At 46.9% G+C, this 14,304-nt stretch overlaps 1 protein-coding gene across 3 annotated transcripts in view; it reads left to right on the top strand.

Annotated features, from left to right (window-relative positions):
• Positions 1 to 1,446, top strand: part of LOC135911433 (uncharacterized transporter YutK-like) — a 61,585-nt gene extending 60,139 nt beyond the window's left edge. Inside the window, exon 11 of one of the 3 annotated variants that reach the window (XM_065443722.2) lies at positions 1,373 to 1,446. The gene's annotated coding sequence lies outside the window, so the exon portion shown is untranslated. The remainder of the gene's footprint in view (positions 1 to 1,372) is intronic. The other 2 variants (XM_065443721.2, XM_065443720.2) reach the window with 2 other exon arrangements.
• The last annotated feature ends 12,858 nt before the right edge of the window (positions 1,447 to 14,304 follow it).

Below are 14,304 nucleotides of genomic sequence, written 5' to 3'. Positions count from 1 at the left end.
CGTTCATTACCTAACAGAAATCTCCAACGAGGACTAAAAAAGGTTCCTTTGAAAAAGTAGCGTCAGCTAGTCGCCAGCTAAGTTGACATGCAAAAGAAATACAGCATTCGACGGAACAATTTTAATAGTTTGTTGCATTTAGAAGGAGTCAAGGTACATTGCCTCTCAGACGTTCATCAATTATTTAAGGCTTCGAATTTGTTTTCCTTCTAAAACTTACAAAGATTGCAAACGTTCATGAAACTGAACTACCCAGTTTCCGAGTCCATATTACTGCAGTAAAAAGACACATAGAACTCGCAGCTGCAGTTTTGATAGTGCGAAGTTTGGTTTCAGCAGGTATTTTCTTGCTCTTGCATATTGACAGGCCTCTGCATCGCTGCAAACCGCGTCGAGGCTTTGTAGCAGCCAGTTTCATTTTTTTTCTTTTAAGCATGAAATTCTTTTAGCTCCTGTTGTCGGCAACCTTCAAGAGACATTGAGCCGAAAGCCATAGCCATTATACGGGCACTCAAAACGAGAGCGAAACGAGAACATCCCGGCATCGTTGGGAGAACAAAGCGAGAGCTTCCGGGGAACCAGTCAAAACTTGAGAATATGTGGTTCTCTGGCCCCCGAACCTCTGTATACGGCCGCATTGCACATGCTATTTGCTTCCCAAACGAGTTATGAAAAATGCTGATTCCGATTTCTTCGTAATGCTTGTTCAAAATAATACTCAAGCTGTAACTTCCAGTACGCTGAATGTTTATCTGTCATTTGCCATAGCGGCATTCAAAATGCAGGTATAGGGCACCATACACTTGATTGTCATCTTTTGGCGCTGAGACAGGGTTGTCTGCGCTCTCTTTAACGCCAGTGGTCCGCGAGTTCCACGGCGCGGGTGCTGCGGCGCCTCGAGAGATGGCGCCACGCTGCGTGACCAAGCCGGTAGCGTCCGGCGCTCTGCGGGCACCCACCTGAGGCCGCATGTTTGCAGCCGACCCCTTCGACGCGACATGAAAAAGTAGTGACAGACGCTGAGCACGCTGCACAGTTGGAAGATGAAAAGTGGTTGAAGGCGGCGGCACCACAGGCAGCAAAATACTTCATATATATTGTAACCATTTGATGCTTACATCAACTCAGGATTACTGGAGAGCCAGCTAATCTTTCTTTTTTTGAAACTACTGCGACCTTTTAGGTAAAACTGTATTCTAGCCTGACTTATTACGGGAAACAGAACACCTATTCACAAACGTATCGGTACGTTTTCTGTAGTCTAGCAGCCCAAACTTTGAATGGATGAGTGCTTGGAGGAAATGAAGTTGCTGCTTAGAGACAGAGCAAATAAATGTCAGTATATCTCAATGTTTCTTTCTCTTCTTTTCAGATGTTCCATCCTTACATTGTGGAAAGGAGACGAGTAAACCCGCGTTTGCATCCTGAACCATTATCAACCAGAGCATTTCTTTTTTCTAATTGCGAATTTTACTAGGCACTGTCCTTAACATAAAAGAACTAGCCCAGGCTTTGTTTCTTGCGTGCTCTGTACGAAAAAGCAATTCACATTATCACTCGTTACTTCGAACAAATCACCTTGATTTCTCTCGCTGTTTTATACGGGCGGACGTTGCCGTATTTATCTATGGTGGCTATGGTGTTGGGCTGCTGAGCACGAGGTCGCGGGATCGAATCCCGGCCACGGCGGCCGCATTTCGATGGGGGCGAAATGCGAAAACACCCGTGTGCTTAGATTTAGGTGCACGTTAAAGAACCCCAGGTGGTCAAAATTTCCGGAGTCCTCCACTACGGCGTGCCTCATAATCAGAAAGTGGTTTTGGCACGTAAAACCCCAAATATTATTATTATTTATCTATGCATAGGAGAAAGCGAATTAAGTTGCAGTAATTCTTATGACAGTCTTTTGGGGTTTCAATATTCTTTTTTATGTAGAACTTATGAGCAACGAATATAAAGGTCCCGCTGAACATACTCAATTTCATTTCCGCCTAACTGCTCATCGTGTATCGCGTATCAGATCTTCACACGAACACATCACCCGCGTTTCGCCCAATGGTTACGATGTGGAACAGACGTCTGTACATAGAACAGCTGCAGAAGTGCCTATGTTCGCCAAGTGGCAGATACAGAATGTTCTTGAAATTAGAAGTATTATGAAATACATACGGCTTTCGTTTTGCTGAAATAATGAATTAATGCCCTGTTTCAACATATCGTGCAACGAAAAAGTACAGTACGAAATGTTTTAGCACATTTCTGCAAGGTCTTACTAGGCGTGGATAGAAAACAGCGTCAGATGAGGCAACTTCAGATTCAGTTTGATTTTTATTGTTTGTCTAAACTTCGATTCGTCAATTCAAGCAACAGATCGCACAGATAACAGATGCCTTGAATAATTATCGAAGTCACGTGTCCGCACGAGTGACGTCACACTGCTGACACGACTATGTAGGCGCGGGTACACGAGTACGTCATCCTCCAGCGTGGAGTGCGGCGGCCGCGAGGAGAAGGAAAAATGGCATTCGGTTTGAAATTTCAGATCTTCCCGCGCAGCGTAGCGATGTAACACTTTGCAGGAACGATCGTTATCGCGAAATGTATGCTCTGCGCTTGTCAGCTCAAAATGGCCAGACCTGGTGAGGGGCCCTTTGTGCACTCCCTATACGTGGGCCAATCCCGAAGATAATGCAATGCAGGGCCGCCCCGCGGTGGACGTGAAGCAGGCGTTAAGCACTCCCTATACGTGTGCCGATCCCGAAGATAGTGCAATGCCGGGCCGACCCGCGGCGTAGGTGCAGTTCCTATTAGAATGCCCACGTACACAGCTTCGCTGCTCCTCCTTCACAGAGTGGAAGGGCACTGATTTTTTCCATACAGCAGAAAAGTGGCGAAGGTAGTGTGTATATATATATTGTAGCGTGGTAGCACTTCAAGGTGACCATTGTCAGTCTTTTCAGTTCAAACGACCTTTATTGCATGGCCGAGTATTCCGCTTAAGTTGAGCGGTGTTTTATCCACTAGTCAGTAGTATTCCCTAGGCATTTCACAGAAGCAAGAAGCTCTAGCTGCAATGCTACGGGTGCCTGTGCTGGCGCCTGGGTGCCTGTCTATCATTCATCTGTAGCACGTCGCTTTTATAGTACACATTCCCTTGGCATTTACTCTCGAGAAATAGGATTTGCCTTACAAATTATCGATTTGTTGCAATATGAACTTGCCGTTCTTTTTACCTTCCGCAGCTGATATAGAAATCATCATCAAAGGCGTTCCCTGCCTTTTCCCACACTGGCCCTGTCAACTTGATAATTCTGTAATCCGTCTTACAGTTCGACGCAGCTTAGTTGCAGCCTTTGCATTTCCTTGCTGAGCCTCCTACCTTGGGATTGAATGCCGCGTGAGCGCCTCCTAGCATTTTCTATAAATCGGGCCAAGTCGAATGACGTTTTGAACTAGTAAGTCACCGCAAAAAACACGCGCGACGAATAAATAGACAACGGTAAGCGCTACTGACAACAGATGTCAGCACCGCTTCGTATTGTCTCCTTCTTCGTCCCATATGTTATTTGTGGTAACTTACCAAATCATTATTCACCAACTGGATTACACCCACACTCTTCTTAATTTATTGAACAATATTGGCAGTCCGGCTGCATTCGTCAATTTACCAGCTGCATTTCCCTTTATATGCGGTTCACCTTCGCAACACCTGTTTGCATACTCTTCTTTTGCAAGGTCGCGTTTTCCAGAAATGCTCATCTCGTTCGTTACATCTGCTGACCTTTCATGCACAGTGCCCCTCAATGGGCATATAAAATCGTCAAGCAGGGTAAGAAAAATCCTTCTATGGTGTTTTGGTTCGTTGCTTGTAAGCCGGCTTCAGTAGAAACCAGGACCGCACTTCATCCGGTAACAGGATCTTAACTTTCATTCCAACTATCTAGTCCCTTGTAAGATGAAGTGAGCATGCACACGACCGCCTTGGTGCTTGGCTGCCACTGGCGACCCTTAGCGTCGCCTTCTCGACAGATGTTCCGCAGGCAGAAATCCCGAAGAGTTTATTTGGACGGCAGATCGTGAAAAGAAAATTATGAATGTTTAAAACAATGTTTATAAAACGGCATGCACGTGTTGTATGCCCCCCTAAATCACTACATTATTGGCGGGAGTGTTCCTTTCGAGAACCGTACGGAGAAGCAGCAGATGCGTTCGATCGCGCGTCTTCTGCATGCCTCCTCGATCACCACCAGCAGATGTGCGTCTACCAATAGAACAGACGTGCAGAAGACGCGCTGCTGAACGCATGGGCTGCTTCTCCTCGTGTGTTTCTGGTATTGCAAGTGCCTCGGGAGGACCACTTCCGTAAGCCTCAATGAATCCCGTATTCTAGAACGTCCCTCCACTCAACACTCCACCTCGACCCACGAAAGTTGATGGCACCGCCGCCCAGCTTCGGAAGTGTCACTGCACTTCAATGACGCTCCGCGCCAGTTGTTGAGCCGTGCAGCGTCTTCCGCTGCCGAGAGTGGCACGGCGCCCACCTCGGTAAAGTGGAGGAAGAACTTCGAGTGGAGGATGGTTCGGAAATATGGGGTTAGCGGTGTAGGCTGCTGACTCGACCTCTCGATCGTCACGAGGACATGTGACTGCTATTGCGGTCAATCTCTCGAAAGGGTGGTTGACGAGGCAGTGAATCGAAGGAAACGAGCTATTACGACATGCTATCTCAGTTTTCTCGTCGTCACACCTGCAACGGCTACTGGGATACGCACTCGCGCGATTGTGCTCCAGTTAACGGTGTTTCTTGTGAATCCTCCTCTCTGAAGCACTTTTTACGCCTTCCGGTACGTCGTTACTCTGGTGACGGTCCTGTGTCCGGCCTTAACGAATTTGCGGAATATTTAGCACACCTATCCATGCATTGAGAAGCCACTTTGCGCATCTGTAGCGCGGTATTCCGTGCCAAAGACTTGCTTTGCTCCTACTCTATCTCTGCGCAAGCGAGAACGCATAAAGGTGCTTTACGTATAGCGCCCCACGTAAAAGAAGGCGGCATCTTAACTCAGGCGCCTAGCCTTTCGCCGTAGACTAGACAACTTCGGTCAGGCGACGCTGCTGTGCCTTGATAAAAGAGTAATGAGTACACATGCAGTAAGTACACTCTGGTGCTAATAAAATAACTCTGTCGCTATTTACACGGCAGCTATATAAGCGAGGTGGTCCAGCTGCATGAGAATGATGGGTAGTGGATGGATTTGCTTAAACTTCACCCTTTTGGCTTCCAATGACTTCCTGAGATTGTAAATCTGTCATTTTCATGAACATGCAGTGTAATAAATAATTATATAGACATTAAAATTGCCCCACGGCAGCATTCAAACACAGCACTTCTAGCAAAGAAGCACAATATTGTACCCATTACGTCACGGACTCTTTTTCTTCATCATTTGCAGCTTGGCTACAAACCAAAATAGGTATTTGTGATCACAGATCACGCTCGTTTTATATGGATTAAAGCATCGAACACTGACATCACATCTTCATCGCAGTCAATCGTTTTAAACATATCACGCACTTTCACAACAATTTCCACAAAGTAGTGACACACAGATTGGCCTTTAGCATAGTATTGTCTATATGCCAACAGACTACGCTAGACTGAATGCAGCCCGAATTAAAAACTAACGTCCCGCAGACGGATGTATCAACAAGTGGCCTACAACGCCCTTAATGAATTTTTCGTGGGAAGCCAGCCGCGTTGAGAAGCTTGGCGCGTTTCGATTTGGCCACCTCGACAGGCTAAACCACAACAATTAGCAGCGATTGTGCGTGTTGACACAGTCTTCTGCACATACAATTATATAGATTGCTTTGAAATTTAAGGCACTGAAGACCGGCTAAGCATAATAAACAAATACACAGGACCATCTGAATCCACAAGCACGAAGATCGAACAAATTCATATACTACCCATCACTCCCATGGTGGTAGAAAGATTACAGCGCCCGAGTTACCTCTGGTAGTTATTGCAGGAAATAATAATATTTGGGGTTTTACGTGCCAAAACCACTTTCTGATTATGAGGCACGCCGTAATGGAGGACTCCGGAAATTTTGACCACCTGGGGTTCTTTAACGTGCACCTAAATCTAAGCACACGGGTGTTTTCGCGTTTCGCCCCCATCGAAATGCGAGCGCCGTGGCCGGGATTCGATCCCGCGACCTCGTGTTCAGCAGCCCAACACCATAGCCACTGAGCAACCACGGCGGGTTTATTGCAGGAAAATCTATAGCTAAGAGCGTAGAGGTTTTCGCACATTATAGAGGGAGAACTGGCGCTGTTTTATGCAAGCGAAAACTGTAATATGGTAGCTTGGATTCGGCACCGTTCTCGTAGAGCCAAGGCACATTGAAGGCGAGCATGGCTATAGCAACATTCCGTCTGTCACTATAGTTAGCTATCTGTTAAAACAGCACCTCAAAAGCAGTTCAAACATAGATGTCACGCAATAACGTGTTTTATTCAATCATGAGAACCTGTGCTTGGAAGCACAAATTTATTCTACGTAGAAGGTATTGGCGTGCCTCTAAAGTTAGAGGACAGACGACAATGTCCGCGTTCGCCCTACTATACAGTTTGTCGCCTGTTACTTGCTTTTCATCGCTTGAGCAGCCACTGCAGGTTAGTAAAGTTGTAATACCGCTGAAGGAAAACCTTGTATGAAGATTTCGTTTTAAGAAAGCGTTATCTGTGCCCACGTTTTAGACGAAGCCTCGGACAACACCAGCCAACACAAGCCGCGCACACCCATGTACCGTCACTCCCATGACGGCCCGGCCCCCATTGGGAAACTCCTATAAATGTTGGCGCCAGATTTTTGCCTAGGCGATATTGCGAGAAGCTCTGTGGCTAAAAGGAAAAAAAATGTTACAAATAAAATCACCTCGGCTGTCGCACACGGCACTTTTTCGGCGCTTTCATCACATAGCGGCTGCGTGCTCTATGTTGCTCTCTCATTACTGGTGGCGCTCGCGCTGTATGTTGAACGTTACTGCGTGGGCTGCTTGGTAAATGGCAATGCGCTGACTAGAGTGCCGTTTTCCAGAAAGCGTCCAACGCAGTATACTTTGCGGGAACACGAAGCAAGGTGAGCGTCTGCTGCGCGTGATTTTAGAGGGTCAAACAAAAATTTCGAGGCCGCTTAAGCTTCACCTTTAAGAGCAGAACGCGATAGCCTTCAAAGATCCCCGGCTGCTCCCCGGCAACTGCAGCGTGTGTAACCGTAATGTTTACCAGGAAACGCTCGCGGCGAACGCTATGCACGAAGGCGCGCTTTCTGGTAGAGACGCGGCCCGTTGCGTGGGCCGCGATGCGGCGGAGGCGAGTGCAATCTGGAAGTGTTTCAAGGAAACGGGCACGCCGCTACGTGAACTCCGAGATTAGGATCCTTTAAGGCCGATCCACACGACGGACCAAGTCCGCGGGCCGCTCGGTCACGTGATGCGACGTCACGGCCCGGCGCGGTCCGGCCCGGCGCAGAGCACATCCACACGGCGCACCGCCATAGCAGACGGCAGAGCAGACCAACCAGCTACACTCTCGGCCAGAGTGTTATCATTGTTATCATTCCGGATCGAGTACCACAAAGCCGGGAACTGCTCAACGAGGTATACAAAATGAAAAAAAAAAAAACCTCCTCGTCACTCCAAGAGGACACGGTGTTTAAAAAATATATCTGCTGCAGGCACGTGTAGGCGGAACGGTGGACATGAAATGACTGGCTTGACTGGCTTTTGCTGAGCCGAAAACTAGATTGGATTTGGCTGAAGATACTCTGTTGCCGGACAACATTCGTTGGCTACGCCAAAATCGCTGCGGTGTGCATGCGATCCGCCGCCAAAACGGAAGCGGGAAAAGCCTCGGCGATTTGTTGGACCGCGAGGGCCGCGGTCTTGCGCGGGCCAACGGCGGTACGCACGAACTGGTGACGTCCCATCACGTGATGCGCGGACCGCGGTCCAAAAGCGCAATTTGGTCCGTCGTGTGGATCGGCCTTTAGCGGTGCTACGGAAAGTACGGTATACGGCGCTGTAAGTGCGTAATACCGTACCGGTCGAGGAGTGCGCATGCGCGAACGTTACTGTATGTCATGACTTTCCGTACGGCATACTAAACGGTAAGGAGTCGCTAAGGCTGGACTGGCACCATGAGTCGCGAACCGAGCTGCACCAAGACAAAGCAGTGAGAAGCTGATGTCGGCCACAGAATCCACCCGTTCATGTTCAAGTCCCGTGTGCGTTTTTCACAATGATAGGACCAAGGCATGAGTTCACATTAATTACCTGCTGCGACACGACGAAATAGCAGCAAGACAGTCCTTCTAACTGGGAGGAAACTTCGGATGAACTGAACTTGTGGCCATACCCTCATAGAATAAAGAACAACTTTAGAGAAGGGAAACTGTACCTTCCACAGTGGTTCGAAAATAAGAAGTGGCAGCGCATGGAACTTAGTGGGGGACCCGACAGATGGCGCTACTTGAACAGGAAGCGGAAATGTTTTTTTTTTAAATACACTATTCAATATGGCCGCTTTATACCGGTGGCGTACGCACCCTGCTCGCCTCGCTGGCTTTGCGGCATGCCCCAGCTGCCGCGTTTTAATGGCCAGGTGACTAAAGAGCCTCTACTGACGCCCATACAAACAAGCCACAAGTGAGTGAACAGGACGTGCGACTTTATTGGCAGAAGAAAACCAGTGCACCTTCTCATACAAGATCAGAAATAAAATTTGCATGTCGAGATGCGCTGAAACCATTAACGCGAGCTCGGAAACTGCTCACTTTCGTCGCCGCATATGGCGATCTGGTAACGAGCGACAACCAGTAGCGCAAGCAAATTGGACGGTGCACCACCTGTTTGCATTGACAGTCGCCGTAACTTGCATTGCGAAGCAATCCGGTGACGCAAGGCATCTGCTGCCGCAACCAACACAGCGACATGGACTAAACGGCATTTTAGCGTTCCAGCCTTTCCAACCTGCACGTTTCTTTTTGTTCTTTCGGGGGCCGCTGATGTGTAACTCATAGTTGGTGCCCCACATTCTCAATGTGGGCATCACCATTTTGCATCCACTTTTGCAGGCCTTTCCACCCATGTGGCTATCAACTTCTGACCATGTAATAACGTGTGCTGTCTCCGCTCACACCACATCACGGCCGAAGAAGGCCCACAAGCATAATTTGCCGGCGGCTGCAGCAAGAAATTTCGAATGGGGAGAGCACCTATTACGGTGCATGTAAATTGGGAGTCTTTGTCGCTGTGTGGACTGCAGGAGCAGATGGTTACCTCAGGAGACTGTTGCCCATTCAGCTTACCAGGTCGCCACATCGAAGAAACATAACACGGCGACCATTATCAAATTAGACTGCATTCAATGACCACATGAGGTTCAGACAATACACTGTACATTGGCTAAGATCCACATGACAACAGTGGGCATTCACACACTACAAGTTGCATACAGCACATTCAGCTATCCGACTTCAGGCACAGTGCTTGCCTACGTCACACATGGTGGTCTAGTAACGAGTGACAACCAGCAACGCAAGCAGATTGGACAGTGCCCCACCTGTTTGCACTGACAGTCACCGTAACTTGCACTGCTAATCAATCGGGAGACGCAGGCACCTGCTGCTATAGCCAACACGGTGACATGAACTACCCGGCAACCTAGTGTTACCTCCTTTCCTACATGCACGTTTCTTTTTGTTCTTTCGGTGGCCATTAATGTGTCGCTCACACTTGGTGCCCCACCTGCTCTCCATATGGATGTGGTCTGTTTTGTGGGAATCGCCAATTCGCAGGCACTTTTACAGGCCTTTCCACCCATGTGGATATCAACTTCATACACTTCAAACCATGTAATCATGTATGATAGTCTCTGTTCACTCCAAATCATGGCCAAAGAAGGCCACAAACACACTTTACCCACGGCTGCAGCAGGAAAGGACAAACAGGGAGCACCAATCACAGTACATGTAAACAGAGAGTTTGTGTCACTGTGTGGACTGCAGGAGCAGGTGTTTACCTCGAGAGGCCGTTGGCCAATACAACTGAACAGGCTGCCACATCCCAGAAATGTAACACGGCAACCATGACCAAGTGGGAAAACATTGAAACAAGATTATGCAATCAAATCACTTCAGCATACTCTAACGTAACGCTCAATCTATACATTGGCACTATGCATTGGCTACGATCTACATGACAACAGTGAGCATACACGCACGCGGGTTGCTTGCGGCACATTCAACCGTCCGACTGTAGGCATAGCGCTTGCCTTCGTCGCACACTGCAGTCTGGTAACAAGCAACAACCAGCAGCGCAAGCAGATTGGACAGTGTGTCCCACGTGTTTGCACCGACAGTCGGCGTTGAATATGAGCACCTTGCATTGCGAAGCAATCGGGTGACGCAAGCACCTGCTGCCACAGCCAACAGCGACATGGAGTGCTCGGCATTTTAGCGTTACCGCCTTTCCAACCTGCATGTTTCTTTTTGTTCTTTTGCATGTCACTAATATGTAACTCGCACTTGGTCCGCCACATTCTCTATATATGGACATGGTCGGTTTTGTGGACATCACTATTTTGCAGTCACTTTTGCAGGCCTTTCCACACATGTGGATATCAACTTCATACACTTAGAACCATGTAATTATGTATGAGAGTCTCCATTGACGCCAAATCATGGCTGAGGAAGGCCACAAGCAAAATTTGCACACGGCAGCAGCAGGAAAGGACGGAACGGGGAGCACCAACCACGGTGCGTGTAAATTCGCAGTCTATGTCACTGTGCAGACTGTAGGAGCAGGTGCACGCCTCGAGAGACTGTTTCCCAATGCAACTGACCAGGCTCCTACATATGAGAAACGTAACACGGTGACAAGTACCAAGTCGCACAGCGCAGAAACCAGATTCTGCAATCAATCTCTTCAATGTAGCTTGCACAAAAACACAGGCTGTCGAGGAAGAATAGCAATCCTGAATGAGACTAGGAATTCAATATGGGACTGAGAAAGCTTGCATTCAAGAAAGAAGCCACTCTACCTTGCAAGCACTGAAAGCCAAAAACATTAACAGAAGTTAAATGCTACATAGCCCACAGTGTAAAGGTTAATGCAAGACACACGCCAATGCCGCATCAGCTATTTCAGGAGAGGAATTGCACATGGCAACATACACTAGAAAGAACTGCTACACATATGTTATGCTACTAGACAGTGACTGGCATAAAGTATGAGCAAAGAATCGGTTGACCTTTATTGTTTGTATGAGGAATAGGAATGATCTCTAACAAAAGTGTGGAATGAAGAAGCTTGCATTCATTGAAACAAAATTATACTTGCAAGAATTGGCAAGGCCAGGAAGCTCACTAAGGAAGGGCAAGCTGACAGAACACTCTTAGCCAGCGTCGTCTGTGCTTGTTCAGAGGTTGCAGGTACATCTGAAGACAAATAATTTTTGTTGTTGAGGTACCTGGATGACTCGGCCAATATCCGTGCTGGTGGAATGATGGCGTAGGCTCTTTTCACTCTTGAAACAGTCGTCCGTAGACTTGATATCTCACTCAAATAATTCTGGAATGGCTTCTTTGTTCGTGGTCTTGCGAATTCAGCTCCAGCCCCTTCCTGTTGGTGTAGATGGGAGCTCTCGTGATGACCAAGATGTACTTGGCACAGACTCTGTTGGGGCAGAACAATGGCACATGAGATACAGCAGAGATTATCCAAACTCATGTAGTGTTTTCTTTTATGTTCGAACTAATTATGCTGAACTGTAAACATGAACAAATGTTCATATCATCTGCTACAAACAAATGACATGTATCTCAAGACTAGCAAGCCAATACAGCATATATCAAGCATATTTATTTCTGAACCAGGTGTTGTTTACCTTGTAGTAGCAGCCAAAGTCCACACAATGACCTCGTTGTAGCAGGCAGCAGCTTCTGTTTAGTGCATGGAGTGTGTTGCTTTATACTGGTGCCATCCTCATTACTGCATGTCTGGAACAGAAATTTTGACTGCGTCAGAAATTGAATAGGCACAATTTTGCAATATAAAACGCGAAAAGGTGCGACATACATTGCAATGGTTTGTGACTACAGAACACATGCAAATGTACACTGTTTGTTCTAGGGTGCTTAAGCAGCGGTGGTAAATAAATATGGTTACTCTCCGTAAAATTGATGTCTGCGTGACTGCAATGCATGTCAACAGCTTAAGTATTATTCAGATCACAAATAAGAACATTTGTGCGCTCGTTTATACACTAGAAGAGATCACACTGCTGATTTCACAAGCAAATAGATGAAAGACATGAAGCTATTCGAATTGATACATTCTTTTTGTGCATGAACGTGATGCACCGCTTCACTACTGCAAAAATAGATGTCCTGAGGTAAGCCAAACTGAACATCAAGAACATTTGGAACCAACAGGTACGAAATATGGGTGAATTATCATGTGTGCAACTGTTTAATACATTAAATTCAGTACTTTAGCGTCAGTTTATCAAAAGGTTATTCGTATCTGTGAACGAAAGAAGTTGCCGGCTGACTCGAAAAAAATATATATTGATAAGGCAACTCAGTCACTTATGGCTACGGCTACAACGAGATGAAAAATGTGACGCGCATTCCGATATCCTTTCTCTTTCGTGAATGTGTGCATAATGATGGCCTCGCAACTGAAAGTTTATTTCGGAAACAGCAACGTAGGGTCCTGACTGCCCTTATGTAATGCAGCATCTAGTTCGTTAACTAACCTCCGCCTGTAAGTTAACGAGACGAATAAATTACATAGCGATTGAAGCAGTGATGTTAAACGACTCACCGGTATTGCTGTCCCCAGTCGCAGCAGGACCCGGCTCCCATTTCGATGCAGACATGTTCCACATGGCTCACGACTGAAACCTAGCTTGAAGGCTTACACCCCAAGTTAAATAACGCGAGATATCGAAGCGCAATAAACTGGTGTTAGCACAAAATAACCAACCAATGCAGGCACGTACCCAGGATTTTTTTTCGGGGGGGGCCCACCACCTTCATCATCATCATCATCATCATCATCATCATCATCATCATCATCATCATCATCAGCCTGTTTTAAGTCCACTGCAGAACGAAGGCCTCTCCCTGCGATCTCCAATTACCCCTGTCCTGCGCCAACCGATTCCAACTAGCGCCCGCGAATTTCCTAATTTCATCGCTCCACCTAGTCTTTTGTCATCCTCGATTGCGTTTTCCTTCTCTTGGTACCCATTCTGCAACCCTAATGGTCCAACGGTTATCTAACCAGCGCATTACATGACCTGCCCAGCTCCATGTTTTCCTCTTGATGTCAATTAGAATATCGTCTATACCCGTTTGCTCTCTCATCCAAACAACTGTCTTTCTGTATCTTAATGTTATGCCTAGCAATCTTCGTTTCATCGCTCTTTGCGTGGTCCTTGCTCTCAAACATCTTTGTCAGTCTCCGACTCTCTGCCCCATATGTCAGCATTGGTGAAATGCACTGATTGCACATCTTACTTTTCTATGATAATGGCAAGCTTCCAGTCAGGAGCTGGCAATGTCTGCCGTATGCGATCCAACCCATTTTTATTCTTCTGTGAATTTCCTTCTCATAATCAGGGTTCCCCGAGATTAATTGACCTAGGTAAGCGTGCTCCTTCACAGTCTCTAGAGGGCCACTGGTGATCCTGATCTCTTGTTCCTTTGCCCGGCTGCTTATCATTATCTTTATCTTCTGCATATTAATATTCAACCCCACTCTTACACTCTCTCTGTTAAGGTCTCCAATGATTTGTTGTAACTCGTCTGAATTGTTGTTGAATAGAACAATGTCATCGGCAAACCGAAGGTTGCTGAGATATTCGCCGTCGATCTTTACTCCTAAGCCTTGCCAGCTTAATAGCTTGAATTCTTCTAAGCAAGCAGTCAATAGCTTTGGAGAAATTGTGTCTCCCTGTCTGACCCCTTTCTCTATAGGTATCTCCCTGCTTTTCTTGTGTAGAATTAAGGTAGCTGTAGAGCCTCTGTAGATATTCTTACGCGAAAGACTAGTCAGTAAGACGAGAAACTATTTATAGGTTATATTTACAACAACGCTTGCAGCGCTGACCGGTTAGATTCACCGCGCGAGCCCAGTTCGTTCTTCCTCCTCTTTTCTGGAGTGATGGCACCCACGCGCCTCATTCAAACAAATACCACACCCATGTAGCAATATTACTCCGCCAGTT

The sequence above is a fragment of the Dermacentor albipictus genome, chromosome 4 (genome assembly GCF_038994185.2).
Source record: "Dermacentor albipictus isolate Rhodes 1998 colony chromosome 4, USDA_Dalb.pri_finalv2, whole genome shotgun sequence".
NCBI classification, from domain to species: domain Eukaryota; kingdom Metazoa; phylum Arthropoda; class Arachnida; order Ixodida; family Ixodidae; genus Dermacentor; species Dermacentor albipictus.
Note: the sequence above shows the minus strand (reverse complement) of the source record. Positions and strands in the feature narration are given on the sequence as shown.